General features: G+C 36.9%; 3 long non-coding RNA genes across 6 annotated transcripts in view; all 3 read left to right on the forward strand.

The window, feature by feature from the left end:
- Nucleotides 1-6,132, forward strand: part of LOC141548978 (uncharacterized) — a 69,243-nt gene extending 63,111 nt beyond the window's left edge. For 3 of the 4 annotated variants that reach the window (XR_012484213.1, XR_012484211.1, XR_012484210.1), the window contains exon 3: nt 3,214-6,132. This is a non-coding gene — a long non-coding RNA (uncharacterized LOC141548978). The remainder of the gene's footprint in view (nt 1-3,213) is intronic. The other variant, XR_012484212.1, reaches the window with a different exon arrangement.
- LOC141548979 (uncharacterized) overlaps nt 1-17,128 on the forward strand; it is a 303,550-nt gene that overhangs the window by 143,026 nt on the left and 143,396 nt on the right. The gene's annotated exons all lie outside the window — the stretch shown is intronic.
- LOC141548980 (uncharacterized) lies at nt 8,134-14,272 on the forward strand. Its single transcript, XR_012484215.1, has 3 exons — nt 8,134-8,263; nt 13,663-13,764; nt 14,243-14,272. It is a non-coding gene; the product is annotated as an uncharacterized LOC141548980 (long non-coding RNA).

The raw sequence follows: 17,128 nt of genomic DNA on the forward strand, positions 1-17,128 counted from the left end.
AAGGGCCATTGATCGATCCATATTGGTTGTGAGTGGAGCCATGTTATTTGTTGTATTCGAGACTGATCAATGGCCCCTAGCAGTTTACCTGTAGTTCATCTGGAGTGGCTAAGGATAATTGAAGTTGGGTTAGCAGATCTCTTCCCCATAACGCATATGATAGTCCTGTTATGCACAGGGGACTAAATAAGCCAGCTTGGTCTCCTAATTCCCACTTCAGAGGTTTATTTGATCGATGGGTGGTTTGCTTTCCCCCCACTCCCACTACTGTTAGAGTGTTGGGCAGTTTCCCCCAGTCTGGGGACCACTGAGCTTGATCAATTACTGAGCAATCTGCTCCTGTATCTATCAGTCCTGTAACTTCCTTCCCATCTACTCTTAATTTGAGAATGGGTCTGCCGGGTGTTATTTTTTGCACCCAATTGATTTGTGGTTCAACTACCATTTTACCTAACCCATAGCCTTGAAGGTTATGTAACTTGATGGCTTTTCCAATTTCATCATCTTTGGTAATAGTGATGGGGTAATGGTGAGGGTTAGTAATGGTGAGGGCTGCTCCCTCCTTTTCTGTAATCACCTGGGTATGGGTGATAAAGGGTGTAAAATGACTGGGTCCTGTAATAAGTACAGGCGTCTGGGGTAGCGTGGTGGGTACTGAAATTGATTCCCAGGGAGCCAAATAAAATGAGTTTACAGAAGAGGCTGGATAAAGTTTTACTGATTGGGGTGTGCCGCGGGGTTGTTCCGGAAGGGTGCTGCGGCCCCCCCCTTCTGGCTCCCGTTTCCCGCCTTACGACAGTATTTGGCAATATGTCCTCTTTTTCCACAAGTAAAACATGTGGGCGTGTTTTTCTGGGGAAGGAATCTACATTGGTTTTTAAAATGGCCCGATTTACCACAGTTATAACATTTTGGTTTTTGGCTATTCGCCCCACCTAGGTGTAATCTTTGGAGCGCTGCTATAATGTTCTCATTTCCTTGATGGCAAGCAGCAATGAGCTCTTTGTTGCCATGTGTAATGGCAGCCGCAAGGGGGAGCTCAGAGTCAGGGGGAAGATCCATAAGTTTGTCTACGATTTCTTCCAGAGTTGCTTCAGGAGGGAGGGAGCTAATCGCTGTTTGTGCTCTAGGGCGTAACCCCTCTCTTATAAGTTGTTTTGTAACAGCCTCATTTCCTGGTGTATTCCCCATAGTTCGTTGTATTGTTTGTTTTACTTGGTCTATGAATTGAAGGGGGGTTTGTCCTGCTTTCTGTTTTAATCCCGATATCTTATTACTCCCTAGACCCTGTGCTCCTATCTTAGCCCATGCTTCCAGGTGCGCTTCCCTGACAGTTCTCAAAACTAAAGGATCGAAACGAGACTGTACCCCCGTTTCTTCATAGGCGCCGGTACCACATATCATGTGTACAGAGTCTTCTATGGGAACATAATTTCTCTCTGTGGCAATGCGCTGTGCTTCTCTCCTTACTTGGGCCTTAAAGGCCAGGTGTTCAGCAGGGGACAGGCAAGAGGAGGAGACATCGTCAAAATCATTAGGAATCCATAGAGACATGGTGGTAAGGTTATCTAATAGGCGACGTACATAGGGGGAAGAAGGTCCATATTTTTGAATGGATTCTTTTAGTTCTCTTAACAATTTATAGGGTACAGGTACGTAGCCAGCATTACCCGTTACGGGGTCAGTGAGGACAGGATAAATAGCTCCTTCTCCCCATAATTCTTCTACAATTTCCCCTTCATTAGCCGCTTGTCTCAGAGTGCGCGCTATGAGTCCCTCCGGTCCCTTTCTACCCGGATCCCGGAGTGTTCTCCCAAATGATATATCTCGGCCTCCTTCTTCGTACTGAGGGGGAGCCTGGGGCGATAAGGGTCCTAGTATAGGGAAGGTTAAAGCAGATGAATCTCTTTGTTCTATTTTCACTGTTGCGCTAGGGTTTAGTTTCGCTTTTGAGCGAGAGCGCTGAATGGGAGGACGATCCTCCTCTTCACTTGATGATAAATCTTTATGAGAGGTTTCTATATTTCTAAGATCTTGCCAGGGGTACAGGGTCTTAGGCTTTTTTCTATCTTTCTCTTCCCCTATTTTAATTCTCTCTTCATCGGACTCAGATGCGGCTAGCGAAGAGCCCACTTGCGTCATCTCGTCCCTAGGCATGAATATTGGTTTGGGATTCAAGGCTGCATCAATAATTTTAAAGATCGAGAAATCCTCGGGTTGGAGTACCCCAGGATGGGTATGGTCATAGGCAGCCATTTGTTGTCCAACAATATGCCATTTTTCTGCTTTCACCCCCGAGTGCTGTATCCAGGGGCAAACGTCCCAGATTTTTCCTATAAACTCCCTGCATGTTTTTATGGGGATTTTACATTCCTTTTGAGCACATAGTTTATATAAGCGCTTACTGAGCACCGCCCTCTCCTCTGGCAACAGAAGCGGGATACTTCCTCCGCTTCCCATCCTTTCTTTTATTTTCCCTCCCTATTCTCAATAGGGACAACTCAGCGAAGGCAGAGCCCGCTCTGCCGAGGCAGCCTTTCTCTACTCCCCTAAAAGCTCCCGGGCTTATTTACGTCCGGTCCCTGGTTCCGGGTTAAATTACCCCGGTCCCTGTGCGGGCGCCAGTTGTTAAGCCTGGGGGTTCCTGGCGTGCTTCTGGTGTGGGAGGAGTATCTGCCCTCTACTTACCCTCCTCTCTGGGGTCTTCGGGGTACCACCGGCTTCTGCATCAGAAGAATCACACTGAGTCGAACTGCCAAGGAGTTAAGCGGTGCTTTTATTCAGGAATCGATTACATGGCGTAGAAAAGATGTTTCCCCTCTTTCCTCTTCCCCCCTTTTAATCAGGCAGTATACTAACTTATATACTCTTTTAACAATGGAGAACTCCAATCAAAAGTTAAGTACAGAGTTTTTCCTTTTATGGCTGTATATATATTTTAAAGGTTATGTGTCTTAATATAGGAAGTGTATGCATGTCACATGCCTGTTCCAATGGCCTCATACTCTCCTAACTCAGCAGTAAATGTAGGTCCAAGTTGATCTGTACTCCAACAAAAAATCAGGTAGATAAGGATTGAAGGATTGATTGTCCTTAAGGATTGCTTGCTTTTTGAAAATAGATTGAGTAAGAGGAAACTGTTCATGTGGTAAAGTACTTAAGTACTTGAATTTCAGTAACCAAAACAATATACTCCTTTCCCAATGTCTGCAGAACTCTGACATAGGTACCAAACTGAGATTATGGAAGGAGGGAGAATGAAAGTCAAATTAACACATATAAAGCAATCCTCCAAAAGCCAAAATGAATCCCCTGAGTCCAAGGAGCCTGGACAGTTTCACCAGTGCCTTAACTTCAAAATGAGAGGGAGACACAAAGTGATCATGTACTAAAGTGATAAAAGGAAAATTGTTCCTGATTCCTGAGCCTTTTACCTCTTCTCCCATCCTCTCCCCATGTAGCAGCCTCCACGCCAGAGGGGACGATTCCCTGGTTGGGAAACCAACATCTTTCCCAGTGGATGTCACCAGACCCTACACTTTGCTTGCTTATTTGTTCTGGGGGACACGCCAAAGGGACTGAGCTCTGGCCGTCATTGTGTCCCACTTCACCAGGGGTCTTTCTTCCAGTGTTCCAGGAAGAAGTAATCCCAGGAGTATTAGTGTCAGAATTGCTCTCACTTTCTTCTTCTGTGGCCCTTTTGCACCACCCCAGATGTGTGCTGCTAGATTCCCAAGGGTCACCCCTCTAGCCCCGAGATTAGGTCACATTACTCAGGGAAAGTTCTTGGAGCATATGCGCACTTTTGAAGGGAGACAGAACTGTGAATTAGCAAAAAGGAAGAGAATGTCATGTATGTAAAGAGATGAAGGAAGTAATCATCGGCGTGTTACCTTTGCTGAATCACACATCCTTTGGGAAGAAAGTGAGGATTCAAGATAAAAAGAGGCAGTTGGAACAATGACCTTGAGAACCAGTCTATAAGGAATTGAGACTCAAATACCGACCTGCTCCTCCTGGGGTTTTCCTGCGTTATATCTTCTCTCAGGCAGATCCAAACTCTTTGGTAAGTCACATTATCTCGATCAAATGCCTAAGTATAGCTGACATGTTATTGGACACTGAAGAGAATCATATTGGTTTCTCTATTTTAGGGGAGTTGTAGATTATCAAGATCGACTGGTGTAAGTTTACATACATAGAGACAACCCAAAAAAACATACAGAGCTTGAGAGTAAGTGATTTTTGATGCATACCTTGAAGAACTTAACTATTACTTAAGATAGAGAATGAGGAAAAAGTCCATCGCCCAAGGAAATTGTCCCCTCTTGTCTAGTAAGTACTAGAAGGCTTCCTGAAAGAGATGGTATTTTTAGATGTTTTTTGAATGAATAGGTAAAGACATTTAAGTGGGCTGAGGTTGAAGGGGGATATTTTAGATGTACTATGGCATTTGGAGACTTGGCAGGGAATAAACAATAGCTTTGCTTTGAGAAGGGATGTCTGAAAGTAGAAGTGACAAAGTGTATAAAGGGGGAGGAAGCCATAAGAGAAAATTGCTTTGCACTCTGCCTGCCAGTTGGAGAAAGCAAATAGAATTAAGTTTAGAATGTGCTTTCTCTATTATGGGATATTTGTTTCCCACGCACCAACCCCGGGTGTGTCACTAAGCAAATTCCATTTTCTTTGGGGTTGGAGGTAAATAAAATATTAGTTAAGAAACAATAATCACCAGTCCTGAAGTCAGGAGGATCTGAATTCAAATCTGAATTTGAAACAAGCAGGAAACCCAAAGATTTTACTGGAAACACAGTGAGATAATTCAACTCCACCAGTCATTTATCCTCATTTTACCCTGCTAAGTCATTTAACCTTTCTGGGATGAATTGGTTTCTAAGAACCCTTTCAATTTCAGAATATGCATTTTAGAGTAAGCCCTTCCTTTCCTTTCCCTCACATGTATGTTTTATTTGAAAGAAAAAACCCAACAACTTATTTTTAAAAGATCAATGTGACATTTTAAAGAGTCATTAAGCCATTTTAAGTTGCAACTTTGCCAAAATTTAGCAGACATTTTGATACCATTATAACAAACATTATGCAAACAAAACCAAGAATTAACTATTTTGTGTCTTAAATACTAATTCTTTTATTGATATTTTAATATAGAATGTACTTTTATGTTCTATTATGCGTGTTCTCAGTCAAGTTTGCAGTTTTCTTCTTGTGGAAATCTGCTGACATATATAAATAACATTTTATTTAAAAGTGCTTACTGCTGTTTCTCTATTCCTTTCTATTTTTTCCCACTTGGTTACCTATTTGGATATTAGAAATACTAAAGGGAAGAATAAATGGAATTATCCTATTTTGCATCCCTACAAAATTTTAAAGAGTTTATCTGCTATTTTAAAAAATTGGTTAACTTAAAAAAAACTTCCAAAATCTTAGCTCATTTGAAACAAATTGCATCAATTTGACCGTTGTGTCACTGTCATTATGTCTTACTCTTTGCAACCCTATAGACCTATGCATGCCAGGCCTTGTATCTTCCACTGTCTCTCAAAGTCTGTTCAAAGTCCTGTTCATTGTTTCCATGACAATATCTATCCATCCCGTCCTTTGCTGTCCCCTTTTCTTTTGGCCTTCAATCTTTCCTAACATTGGTGTCTTTCCCATTGAGTCCTATCTTCTTCTTATGTGACCATAGTATTTCAGCTTCAGCTCCATTATTTGCTTTCTAGTGAGTAGCCTGAATTAATTCCTTAAATCTTAACTGAATTGACCTTCTTGCCATCCAAGGGACTCTCAAAAATCTTCTGCATCACCCCAATTAAAAAGCATCAGTTCTACAGCACTCAACTGAAGGAAGAGGAAGGAGGAGGAAGCTCCCGGTCCAGGTGGGAAATCGGCCCTAGAGGCCACCGGATTCCCCTGCAGCCTCCCTGCTCAATCGCCTGGACGCGCTTGCCAGGTTTTGGAGACCGAAGCCTTATCTGAGTGAGGTTCGACATGAGCCAAACTTCGGGGGGCAACAGAAGCCCAGCAGCCCCCGCGGAAACTGCCTTTCTGGTGGTGCTGCTGTTGGCTGGATGCTGGAGGGGGCAGGAGTGGAGTTTTCCTGCAGCAATCCATGGCGGGGCGAGGGTGGGTGGGAGGGGTCTTACACTGGGCATAATGCAATTACAAAGAACGTCCAGTGCCTCAGGGCCCTTGTCTCCTGGGTGTAGGAGTCAGGGGCCTTCCAATTATAATCAACTAGAAGGAAGGTTCCTATGGCTCCAAGGTAAGCCCCCCACCCCCTTCTTTTCCTGAAAGCTTTGTCTTTTTTCCACCTCGGACCCCTTGTGTGGATGGGATGCTATGTTAGGGCAGAGGGTTCTGGAGGCTTTATTTGTGCCGCATGGTATGTGATCCTAATGAAGATCCAAGGCTGAAACTGCTTGGCTGGCCGTTTAAATGCCACTAGTGTCAGCGAGCTTCCTTCTTTAGGACCTCTGTATATATTAAAAAACAAAAAACAAAAAGCAGGTGTGTGTCAGGGGGAGGTGAAGGGAGGACTATCGGAATTGGTTAACTAGCCACCTAAAAAATGTTAAATGCCCTGAGGAAAGTCTTCAACCCTTCCCCCCTTTAAACAGGATTTATTGGAAGGACTTGGAAAAGAATGTCCATGGGTAGGCTGGGAAGGCCCTCTGAAGTCATCAATCAGCACGTGTTTATTAAGCAGTCAACTAGTGTTTATTAAGCACCTACATTATGTCTGCTTTGTGCTGGCTTCTAGAATAACCAGAGAAATGAAAGTCCCCAATTTAGGAGCTTTCTTGAGGGAGTGGAGATGGGAAGAGCAATATGGAGATATATAAGATGGTGTGTGTGTGTGTGTGTGTGTGTGTGTGTGTGTGTGTGTGTGTGTGTGTGTGTATGAATGGACTGCATGAATGGGGTTATGGAACCATTAATGTGTAAATTGCTTATTTATGAGCATGTCTTTTCCCCAAATAAGACACAGTACAGGGAAATAGGGTTTTATTTCTAATTCTGCATGTCAGTCAGAGACTTCATTATAATGTCCTAATTGATATGAGTGATTCTTCCACTTGTAAAAATCCAAAGTTTTTCACATCTTCCCTTAAATCTTCCCAAGTCCTTTCACTTATTTGCCCAAGCATTTAGAATACAACGATTACATATAATCAGGCTGGAAACGGCAAGATAAGACATAATTGAGTTGCATTAACAATTCTGTTGACCATTGCTCTGATCATAGAAATTAGTTAAAGGAGGAAAAAAATGCAAGAACATAATTATAACATGAGTAGTTAAAACTAAACTTCCAATCAATTGTCCCACTAACTGCCAGAGGGTGGAGCTTTGAGACTCCCCAAAAGCATTGATTAATTAACTATAAGCTCAAGAAAAATTTTATTCCCACCAACAGATTCCATTAATCAGATTTCTGATAAATTCTAAACAAATATTTATCATACCCTGATATTGATAGCAGAAAGGAATTTGTCTCAATAAGTTCACAACTTAAACAGTTATCATGTCCAAGGAGATGTTTCATAAGTGAGCATTATTCATACAAATCAGTTTGCTTTTAAAATACCCAATATGTGGGAAAATATCCCAAATTGGATATTGTCCTTAACAGAAACCTTTTCAAAAGGACAAAGAAAAAAAAAACACTATTATTTTTGAGGCTCTTTAAATAATCTCAGGATGACCCAATATAATCTTTAAAATGATGCAGGTAGTAGCCCCCCTTTACTTGGAGGCCTTTCTCTGTCGTTGATTTTTAAATATATATTTTTTTTAAATTTTTATTTTATTTTATAATTATAACTTTTTTTGACAGTATATATGCATGGATAATTTTTTACAACATTATCCCTTGCACTTACTTCTATTCAGATTTTTTCCCTTCCTCCCCCAGCCCCCTCCCACAGATGGCAGGCAGGCTTATACATGTTAAATATATTACAGTATATTCTAGATACAATATATGTGTGTAGAACCGAATTTCTTGTTGCACAGGAAGAATTGGATTCAGAAGGTAAAAATAACAGTTTACACTCATTTCCCATTGTTCCTTTTCTGGATGTAGCTGATTCTGTCCATCATTAATCAATTGGAATTGGATTAGCTCTTCTCTATGTTGAAGATATCAACTTCCATCAGAATACATCCTCATGCAGTATCATTGTTGAAGTGTATAATGATCTTCTGGTTCTGCTCGTTTCACTTAGCATCAATTGATGTAAGTCTCTCCAAGCCTCTCTGTATTTCTCCTGTTGGTCATTTCTTATAGAACAATAATATTCCATAACATTCATATACCATAATTTACCCAACCATTCTCCAATTGATGGACATCCATTCATCTTCCAGCTTGTAGCCACTATGAAAAGGGCTGCCACAAACATTTTGGCACATATAGGTCCCTTTCCCTTCTTTAGAATTTCCTTGCGATATAAGCCCAGTAGTAGTATGGCTGGGTCAAAGGGTATGCACATTTTGATAACTTTTTGGGCATAATTCCAGATTACTCTCCAGAATGGTTGGATTCTTTCACAACTCCACCAACAATGCATCAGTGTCCCAGTTGTCCCACAGCCCCTCCAACATTCATACTTATTTGTTCCTGTCATCTTAGCCAATCTGACAGGTGTGTAGTGGTATCTCAGAGTTTTCTTAATTTGCATTTCTCTGATCAATAGTGATTTGGAACCCTCTTTCCTATGAGCAGAAATAGTTTTACTTTCATCATCTGAAAATTGTCTGTTCATATCCTTTGACCATTTATCAATTAGACAATGGCTTGATTTCTTATAAATTAAAGTCAATTCTCTGTATATTTTGGAGATGAGGCCTTTATCAGAACCTTTAACTGTAAAAATGTTTTCCCAATTTGTTACTTCCCTTCTAATCTTGTTTGCATTAGTTTTGTTTGTGCAGAACCTTTTTAATTTGGTGTAATCAAAATGTTCTATTTTGTGATCAATAATGGTCCCTAGTTCTCCTTTGGACACAAACTCCTTCCTCCTCCACAAGTCTGAGAGGTAAACCATCCCATGTTCCTCCAATTTATTGATGATTTTGTTCTATATGCCTAAATCTTGGACCCATTTTGATCTAATCTTAGTATGTTGTGTTAAATGTGGGTCCATGCTTAGTTTCTGCCATACTAATTTCCAGTTTTCCCAGCAGTTTTTGTCAAATAATGAATTCTTATCCCAAAATTTGGGATCTTTGGGTTTGTCAAACACTAGATTGCTATTTTTATTCACTATCTTGCCCTATGAACCTAACCTATGCCACTGATCAACTAGTCTATTACTTAGCCAATACCAAATGGTTTTGGTGACTGTTGCTTTATAATATAGTTCTAGATCAGGTACAGCTAGACCGCCTTCACTTAATTTTTTTTTCATTACTTCCCTTGAAATTCTTGACCTTTTGTTCTTCCATATGAATTCTGTTGTTATTTTTTCTAGGTTATTTAAATAGTTTCTTGGAATTCTGATTGGTATAGCATTAAATAAATAGATTAGTTTAGGGAGTATTGTCATCTTAATTATATTCGCTCCGCCTATCCAAGAACACTGAATGTCTTTCCAATTATTTAAATCTGACTTTATTTTTGTGGCAAGTGTTTTGTAATTTTGCTCATATAATTCCTGACTCTCCTTTGGTAGATATATTCCCAAATATTTGATACTATTGACTGTTATTTTGAATGGAATTTCTCTTTGTATCTCTTGCTGTTGGATTGTGTTGGTAATGTATAAAAATGCTGAGGATTTAAGTGGATTTATTTTGTACTCTGCAACTTTGCTAAAATTCTGAATTATTTCTAATAGCTTTTTAGCAGAGTCTTTGGGGTTCTCTAAGTATACCATCATGTCATCTGCAAAAAGTGATAATTTGATCTCCTCATTTCCTACTCTAATTCCTTGAATCTCTTTCTCGGCTCTTATTGCCGAGGCTAGAGTTTCTAGTAGTATATTGAAAAGTAATGGTGATAGTGGGCAACCTTGTTTCACTCCTGATCTTATAGGGAAAGGTTCTAGTTTATCGCCATTACATATGATGTTTCCTGAAGGTTTTAAATATATGCTCCTGATTATTCTAAGGAATAGTCCATTTATTCCTATACTCTCAAGCGTTTTTAGTAGGAATGGATGTTGGATTTTATCAAATGCTTTTTCTGCATCTATTGAGATGATCATATGGTTTTTATTAATTTCATTATTAATATGGTCAATTATACTTATAATTTTACTAATATTAAACCAGCCCTGCATTCCTGGTATAAATCCCACTTGGTCATAGTGTATTATCCTGGGGTTGATTTTCTGAAGTCTATTTGCTAAAATCTTATTTAAGGTTTTAGCATCAATATTCATTAAGGAAATTGGTCTATAGTTTTCTTTCTCAGTTTTCAATCTACCTGGTTTAGGTATAAGTACCATGTCTGTGTCATAGAAGGAATTTGGTAGGACTCCTTCAATCCCTATTTTTTCAAATAGTTTACATAGCATAGGAGTTAGTTGTTCTTTAAATGTTTGGAAGAATTCACCTGTAAATCCATCTGGTCCTGGGGACTTTTTCTTAGGACGTTGGTTAATAGCTTGGTCTATTTCTTTTTCTGAGATGGGACTATTTAGACTACTTACTTCTTCCTCTGTTAATCTGGGCAAGCTATATTTTTGAAGGTATTCTTCCATTTCATTTAAGTTATCGAATTTATCGGCATAAAGTTGAGCAAAGTAGCTCCTAACTATTGTTCTAATTTCCTCTTCATTAGTGGTGAGTTCACCCTTTTAATTTTCAAGACTAACAATTTGCTTTTTCTCTTTCCTTTTTTTAATCAGGTTTTCTAAGGGTTTGTCTATTTTGTTGGTTTTTTCATAAAACCAACTCTTAGTTTTATTAATTAATTCAATAGTTTTTTTACTTTCAATTTTATTAATCTCACCTTTTATTTTTTGAATTTCAAGTTTTGTGTTTGTCTGGGGGTTTGTAATTTGCTCCTTTTCTAGAAAATTTAGTTGTAAGCCCAATTCGTTGCCCCCTCTTTTTCTCTATTTTATGCAAGTAGGCCTGTATAGATATAAAAATTCCCCTTATTACTGCTTTGGCTGCATCCCACACATTTTGGTATGATGTCTCATTATTGTCATTTTCTTGGGTGAAGTTATTAATTATGTCTATGATTTGCTGTTTTACCCAATCATTCTTTAGTATAAGATTATTTAGTTTCCAATTATTTTTGGTCTATTTTCCCCTGGCTTTTTATTAAATGTAATTTTGATTGCATTATGGTCTGAAAAGGATGAATTTACTATTTCTTCCTTACTGCATTTGATTTTGCGGTTTTTATGCCCTAGTATATGATTAATTTTTGTTTAGGTTCCATGAACTGCTGAGAAGAAAGTATATTCCTTTCTGTCTCCATTTAGCTTTCGCCAAAGATCTATCATATCAAACTTTTCTAGTATTCTATTTACCTCTTTGACTTCTTTCTTATTTATTTTGTGGTTTGATTTATCTAATTCTGAGAGTGCAAGGTTGAGATCTCCTGCTATTATAGTTTTGCTATCTATTTCCTCTTGCAGCTCTCTTAATTTCTCTTTTAAGAATTTAGATGCTGTACCACTTGGTGCATATATGTTTAATATTGATACTGCTTCATTATTGATGCTGCCCTTTAGCAGGATATAATGCCCTTCCTTATCTCTTTTAATTAGATCAATTTTTGTTTTTGCTTGATCTGAGATGAGGATGGCTACTCCTGCTTTTTGGTTTTGCCTGAAGCATAATAGATTCTGCTCCACCCTTTTACTTTTAGTTTGAATGTCTCACCCTGTTTCAGGTGTGTTTCCTGCAAACAACATATAGTAGGATTCTGACTTTTAATCCAGTCTGCTAACTGCTTCCTCTTTATGAGGCAGTTTGCCCCATTCACATTTATGGTTAGGACTAATTCAATATTGCTTGCCATCCTATTAACCCCTGCTTATGCTTTTCCCCTTTCCTTCCCTTTTACCCCCCTACCCAGTATTAAACTGGAGAATACCACTTGCTTTTCACAGCCCTCCCTTTTTAGGATCCCTCCCACACCTTTAAGATCCTCCCCTTATTTTACCCAGTTTCCTCACAATTTCTGTATTCCCTTCCCCTTAGCTTACTCCTTCCCTTTGACTTTTCAATGAAGTGGAAGAAGTTCAATGAAGTGGAAGAAGTAACTTCTTTTAAAGTGTGAGAAGTTGATGTATAACTAATTTCTACTAGGCTACTTTTAAAGTTTCTCATCAGTTTTAATTAAATTGAGAGTTCTTGCCCTAAATGCTGGGATGCTTACATTTATCAAAAACTGTTCATTTCCTTCTTAATATTTTGTATCTAATCTATTCCAGTGATCAACTTCCCTATTCCTTATCCAATACCAAATTGTTTTGATGATTATAGTTTTGCAGTAGAGTTTGATATCTGATACTGTTAGGTCACCTTTAATTTCTTTTCTTTTTTTTATTAATTCTTTTGATATTCTTAATCTTTTTTTTCTCTAGGTGCATTTTACTATTTTTTATCTCTTTATAAAGTCATTATTTGGTAGTTTGGTTAGCATTACACTGAATTATTAAATCAATTTAGGTAATATTGTCATTTTTATTATATTAACTGGACCTACCTATAGGCAATTAGCATTACTTTCACTTTACATGGTTAAAAAAAACCAGTCATAATTCATTTGTTTATCACTTGTTCTTTCTATGTAACTAGCACTTTTTTCTTTGTATCATAAAATTCCTCATGCTATCTTTTACTCCTAATCTTTGAAGTGATTCACTGATTGCACCTAGCAGCCTTCATGTACTTTCATAATCATTGTGCACCTGTCCATTGTCTTCTCTGTGATACTTATTTTTCATTCTTCAGAGGCAATTGTATTTCCTGACTACCACTGTTATACAATGGACAAATTGAGAAAAAAGGTATATTATACCAGCTCAAAACTGAGTCAGAGGCTTATCTTCATCATAGGTCATCTGAATAGCTAAATAAACCTGAAGTTTGATGGAATAAGTTGATGGTCAAGGAAAGTAAATATGTTACAATTTTCTGTGTTCAAAGAAACAAGTAAAATGAGATGATTCAGTGTGTTCCTAGAAGATATTGAAAATATGATTACATTTTAATATGCCAACCTCAATTATCAATTGCAAAGCATATGCCAGATACATCACTTAGTGTGGTGGATAACAATTAAAAAACAAACAGGCCTGTCCTCAAGGAACTTGGGTTTCATGGTGTTTATTTTTGTGAGAGAATGAAACAAGAAAAAATTTTTCTGTTATAATTATCTTCAACTATAGCTTATTTTGAAAACATATTTATTTAACTATATATGTTATCCCAAAAGTCTGACAAGCTTATTTTAAAAGAATTTTGATTCCTAACGCAAGTAGTAAGTAGATGTTACCCACTATCTTTCTATACTAAAACATACTGTAGAACTGGATTGGTGGTAGTTCTTACACTAACATTATTTTTGGAACAACCTAAATTTTTTTCTCTAAATTTTATATATTTTCTTTAAATATTGCTTTAAAATAGTGAGGAAACTTATACTAACTGGCTGCTATTTTTCAGGTCAGAGATGACAAGAGACAACACCCCCTGCTTGGTAGAATTCTCTAAGCTTCAAGAACAGGAAGGCAATTACAATTTACGGATGCCCCTTGAGACACTAAAGTAAGTTTACTGCATGTTTTATCCTATGCCTTAATTAAAAGGGGAAAAAGTATAAACAGAATTGCCCTTTTTTGATAGTTCATTGCTAATGCAGATTTCACATGATCCATAACAGAATGGATGGATAATTTTTATAAGTTTATACTTATTTACAAAACTAGATATTTTTCTAATAATCTTTTTTAACGTTGCTGGAAATATTATGTTAATGTTTCTTCTAATATATTATTTGATTTACAGGAATGTTGTCAGAAAGCACTTTATAAACCACATTATTCACAGGTGTCTATAAATGTATTGTTGGTGGTAGTTTTTGCTCTCTCACTTGTAGTTAGAATAAGCTTTATCGTGACAATATTGCAAATGTGTTTTTATGTTTTATAATTTGTAGAGCTCCATTTGGCTTCCAGAAAAAGAAATTTCAATTTTGGAAATCTTTGAACAACTGAATGTTTAATGCTTTCTTTTTTCTTTTTAGGCTCCTACAGCAATTCCTGATGAAGGTAAGATATTGAAATATTTTTACAAATGTCCCCTTCCTTTCTATTTTTCATTTTTTTATTTTATAAAAACAAAAACATATTTATAGGAATCCATCCCATAACTAATTCTCCCTTTCTACAATTTATAGATAAATTATTTTTTTATTAAATTGAACTTATAAGAAACTTAAGAATCAGTAAATTGCTTTGCAATTTTTACATAGGGACCTAGCCTTATGTGCCCTCCTTTAAGTTCCGGGTCCAATTCATTGTCCATCTGTATTATCTTTCTTAAATATACATATGATTAGACAAACTCTCCAGGATACTCAGTACAATAGACAGCATTCTTTTAAAAAATGTTTAGTATTTTATTTTTCCATAGTAACAAGTAAAAATAATTTTTAATATTAATTTTTAAAACTTTGGAATTCCAAATTTTCTCCCTTTCTCCTCATCCCATTTCATTGAAAGATGGGCAATTTAATATAGGTGATGCATATTTACTCATGAAATCATCAATTCTTTCTTTGTGGATGGATAACATTTTTTATCATAAGCCTTTCAGAGTTGTCTTGAATGATTGTATTGCTAAGAATAGTTAAATCATTTATAGCTGATCATCTTACAATACTGCTGTTCTTTTATACATAGTGCATTTCACTTTGTATCAGCTGATGGAAATCTTTTCAGGTTTTTCTGAGAGCATCCTGATGGTCCTTTCTTATAGCACAATAGTGTTCCATCACAATCACATACTACAATTTGTTCATCCATTTCCTGCTTTTGAGGACCATCACTTCAGTTTCCAATTCTTTGCCACCAGAAAAAGCTGCTATAAATATTTTTGTTCATATAGGTCCTTTTCCTTTAAAAATTATTTTTGGATATAGACCTTATAGTGATGTTTCTAGGTCAAAGAATATGCATGGTTTTATATATCTTTGCACATATTTCCAGATTGCTCTACAGAATGGTTTAATCAGTTCTCAACTCCATCAACCATTGATTAATTTCTCATTTTTTCACGTTCCCTCCAATGTTTATTTTTCTTTTCTGAGTTATTAATCATTATAATAGGTAAAACGTAGTACTGCAGAATTGTTTTAATTTGCGTTTCTCCAAGCAGTAGTGAGAACAGTTTTTCATATGGCTGTAGAAAACTTTGATTACTTCATTTGAAAAATGTTCATATCTTTTGATCATTTGCCAATTGGGGAATGTATCTTATTTTTATTCATTTGATTGATTATACATTTGAGAAATGAGCTCTTTATCAGAAAAAAACTTGCTTCAAACTTTTTTCAGTTACTATTGCTAAATACTACAGTATTTCCTTCCATTCTGTTTCCCCCTTTTTATTCTATTTTCTCTCCTTTCACACTTTCTCTCATCAGACATGTTTTTTTCCCTTCATCCTCTTCATCCCTAGTCTTGTTTCTCCTTGATCATACTCGTTCCATTCCCTTTGTCTTATCTGCATTCCCTCTTACTTTCCTGTAGGGTAAAATAGATTTCTATACCCAATTAAGTGTGAATGTTATTCCCTCTTGGAGGCAGTTCTGATAGAGTAATGTTCACTCATTCTTTCTTATTTCCCCCCCCCCCATCTGCTTCTCCAGTATAAAACAAAACAAAACAAAAAACTTTTTCTTGGCTCTTTCATATGAGATATTTTACCCCATTCTACCTATCCTTTTTGCTTTTTCTTAGTATATTTCTTTTTCTCCCCTTATTTTTATTCTTTTAGTTATTATCCTTTCAAATTCAACACATACATCTATTCTTTGTCTATATATACTCCTTCTAACTGCCCTAATAAAAAGAAAATTCAGGGCACCTAGGTGCCGCAGTGGAAAGAGCTCCAGCCCTGAAGTCTGAGTTCAAATGTGACCTCAGACACTTAATACTTTCTAACTGTGTGACCCTGGGCAAGTCACTTAACCCCAATTGCCTCAGCAAAAAAAAAAATTAAATAAAGAGAAAATTTTATGAATTGCAAATATAATCCTTCCATGAGGAATGGAACCTGCCTTTTGAATGACCAGTGCATATCGAACTTGGGGAGATAGGAAGACTTATTCTCAACAATAGGAATCACATAACCAACAATCCACTCTGAAGAACAGGAGTAAAGAATGTCATCAAAGTATTTTATGACAGAAGGGGAATAAAATCTATTTATATTTCATAACAGCAAGGGACAAAAGGGAGAGGATTCTACTGATACCTTCATCGTATCAAAAATTGTGGAAGCCTTCTCTCATGTTAGGTAGATCCAATTGGTGAACTTTTTGCAAGAGTTTCACAGAATGAGCAGGGATAAATGATTGGCTTCTCCATCTTTGGAGGGAACTACTAAATTTATGACATTAAACATTTATTTAGTTTTGAAAGAGAACCTTTGAAACATTTAGTTAAAACAAACCACATTATAGTGGTTTTTTTTCCAATAGTAGAACTCTTCATCTATTATCATTGAAGAAGGATAAAAATAATTAAATCTGGGGCAGTCATACTTCTTTTGCCCTTAAATTCTAGGATATACAGCCAACAGAAGTGCCATTGACTAAAGGTAGCCAAAATCTTGCCCACATCCAAGCAAACGACATATGGCAGAGCTACTTGGACTCAACATATTCTCATGTCTTTGAGGTATTAATTTACTCTAATATGCTAAGATTTTAAACATATGACATATTTATCCAATAATATTTCTATTATTTTTCTAATCCTTGGACACTCATTTTTTTGTGTTTTTTAGTTATACATATACACTCATTAAAACACACATTACCTTATGAATTATAATAAATAAATGGGTATTCGTTAACTAAATGAATAAGATTTTGTGTAATATTTATTACCCTTCTTAGTTTGGT

The sequence above is a fragment of the Sminthopsis crassicaudata genome, chromosome X, assembly GCF_048593235.1.
Source record: "Sminthopsis crassicaudata isolate SCR6 chromosome X, ASM4859323v1, whole genome shotgun sequence".
Lineage (NCBI taxonomy): Eukaryota > Metazoa > Chordata > Mammalia > Dasyuromorphia > Dasyuridae > Sminthopsis > Sminthopsis crassicaudata.